Below are 3,313 nucleotides of genomic sequence, written 5' to 3' on the forward strand. Positions count from 1 at the left end.
GCCCTCCAGGCGGTTTTCTGTTAGCCACTTGATAATATTTCCAGATTTGATTCCCAACTGTAATAATTTTTATGATATTTTACGTCTAAATATTTCTTTGTATAATAGTGCTCACTTGCTTAGTAAATATTATTTTCATTATTTTATCACAATCATAAACTCTCTTTTTTAAAGAGTCAATCTGTTATATATATTTATCATTAATAATTGGTAGAACTTACATAGATGTGCATAATAGATAGATAGATAGATAAATAGATAGATAGATAAATAGATGGATGGAGGGAGGAGGGAGGGACACACACACACACACACAAGTATGGTGCTGTGAGAACACATGGGAATGGCGTTTCCTTAAATTTTCAAATATACCCAAATTAAAAATGATCTAATACAACGATATCATTCATTTGGCATGTGTTGAAATATGCCAAAACAATTTAATTCCACGCAAATACTTTACATATAATTTTATGTTAATTCTATTTACTGAAACTTACTAAAAAGTATATTTTGCTTTAAAGTACATCTTGTAGACACAATTGTCAGTAATCATACTGTTTCCATTTCTCTCAGCCAATAATTTTACATTAGCCTTCTTTTGAACTCTAGATAATGCAACATACAGCTGACCATGTGGAAAGAATTGTATCGGAAGATATATTCCAATTTGTTCAAAAGTCTGTCCCTGTGCCTCGTTGCACGTCAAGGCCAACGCTGGCTTGACAGGAAATAGTTTGCATGTAAATGTGAATGGAAATTCCATTTCTAGAGATACATGTAGTATTCTTGGGATTAGCAGAGTTGATCCTGCATAAGGACCAGAATCAACCTCAGCCTTAATAACATGATCATGTAAACTGACAACGATGTAATGTGTGCCATTGCAATGTCCGTTAGTAGCATCTAAATTTCTCAGAAGTATCATGCATCATTTTTACTTCAATTTGAGAAAGTGTGGTGGAAACTCTGATGGTGTAAGTTTGTTGATGAACTCAATTAATTAGCAAATCTTTTTCCTCAGAATGACCTTCTGTAAGAAGTCTTAGATTAGTTGTCAATTCCACTACTTCTACATGATCACAAAGAAAAAATCTCTTTGTGATCTGACACCATTATTTTCAAGTAGAATATTCTCCTCTCGAGATACCCTAACCAGTGGGTCATGTGTAGCGGAAACAGAATCATGTCTATGTCTCCGTGCATATTCAGACATCTGTTTCAATCACTTAGCCCTGATTTCATCTCTGATTCAGTTACTTGTCTTTCTCACTGCCATTGTGCCTTTACTACTAAATTTTCTTTTTCAGTATTATATTATATGTAAATGAAAGCTCATTAAAAGCTATCTCGTTTAGCATGCTAGAAATAGCAGCGATTACATATTATTGTAAGGCTTATAGCATTCCAAATAGCCATACCAACAAAACCACTTCTTCATTTAAAAAAGAAGATAATACCGGTATATTGAAGAATTTTCATATTATCAAAAATATTCATTTAACAAATTTTGGAAACTGATAATATTCTTGCAATTGTGTCTTGTATCAAAGTTATATAATTATTATTAAATTATCATTAATGAAAATAGAGGTAAGCAAGAATGAGAGACTGTTGCAAATAAAAATGTAAAATGTTGCCTGCAACAAATTAATAGTATTTATTATTAAACATTAAAATCTACTCTGCAATGAATGCAATGAATATTTAAATTCATGAGGAATTGGACGCAGTGAATGCAATGAATACTTAAATTTGCGAGAATTTGGAGTTAAAAAATTCAATAAACTTCAGAAATCAAAATTATAGGAAATTTCATAAGAACCAGAGTGGCTCAAATCCTTTCCATCCGTCACATACTGGAAGAAATGAAAAAGTTTAACAAGAATGTCACGATCTGTTTTGTCGACTTTCACAAAGCATTTGATTCCATCAACAGAAATCTTGTTTAAAATCCTTGCACTCTATGGTATTCCTCCCAGGATTGTTGATGCTATCAAAGTGCTGTACACAAACACCACTGCCATAGTTATATCTCTTGATGGAGAGACTGATTTCTTTGGAGTTGAAGCAAGTGTTCTGCAGGATGACACACTCACTCCTTTCTTGTTCATCATTGCTCTCGACTATGTTCTACGCATTTCCCTAGACGGTATGGAGGAAAAGGGACTCCTTTTGAAACCTCGCCAGAGCGGTCTGCATTGTGCACAATATTTAACTGATCTCGACTTTGCTGACGGTCTTGCCTTGATATCCCATTGTATTAAAGATGCAGAATGTGTGTTACAAGCACTGGAGAAGGCAGCAAACCAGGTCGGCCTTTACTGCAACGAGAGTAAGACAGAGTTTATCATGACTTCCTCCAAGTTAATTGAACTTAAATCGCTCAATAATATATCAATCAAAAACGTTGACGACTTCAAATATCTTGGATCATACATAGTAGACTCCCAAAAGGATTTTTGCATCTGCAAAGCTCTTGCTTGGGATGCATGTAACAGACTTGATAAGATCTGGCACTCAAACCTTCCACCCACGTTAAAAGTGAAAATATTTAGACCAGTGATTGAGCCAGTCCTTCTCTATGGATCAGAGAACTGGACCTTATCAGCTCTCTTAGAAAATCAGCTAGATGGAACATATACCAACCTGCTCAGAAAGATACAGAACATCAATTGTTGATCACACTAAACACTTAGTAACATTTACAGAAATCTGACACCAATATCCCTCGAGCTAAGGCAAAGATGGATTCAATTTGCTGACCACTGTCATCAAACAGAGAAAGAGGTTATTTCGTCCCTGCTCTTATGGCACCCCTTTGGAAGTGTTTTCTCCAGGAAACTAACATTTCCAGATACTATATCTTGGGACTCAGGGCTGGATATTGGAGATCTGAACATAGCAATGCAGGACCATGTAGTGTGGAAAAGGATTGTCAATGGGGTTCTGATCAACCATAGGCTGGTTGGTCAAAGGATGATGATATAAATATTATATATATATATATATATATGTATATAACGTCGACCACTAACGTGGACAATTAATGCGCTAGAAATAGATCACATTTTGTGTCTATTAAGACCTAAAAAGTTCTCAACATGAAATATAGCAGCATACCAAAAACGTGAGCAGGCAAGACATTTAAAATCACCTAAAAAAATCATTATTAAACAGGAACCAGGTTTCGGATTTAACAAATTCTTACCATTTGTCTATTCCTCATCAGCCTGATTTGTAATGTAGCAGTAATTTTCAGAATCGTATGCGTAGTTGCCCACCGCCATGTGTGCGCGTGCATATGGTTCTG

General features: G+C 35.1%; 1 protein-coding gene across 18 annotated transcripts in view; it reads left to right on the top strand.

Annotated features, from left to right (window-relative positions):
- LOC106871424 (poly(rC)-binding protein 3) overlaps nt 1-3,313 on the top strand; it is a 388,844-nt gene that overhangs the window by 124,030 nt on the left and 261,501 nt on the right. The gene's annotated exons all lie outside the window — the stretch shown is intronic.

The sequence above is a fragment of the Octopus bimaculoides genome, chromosome 17 (assembly GCF_001194135.2).
Source record: "Octopus bimaculoides isolate UCB-OBI-ISO-001 chromosome 17, ASM119413v2, whole genome shotgun sequence".
Lineage (NCBI taxonomy): Eukaryota > Metazoa > Mollusca > Cephalopoda > Octopoda > Octopodidae > Octopus > Octopus bimaculoides.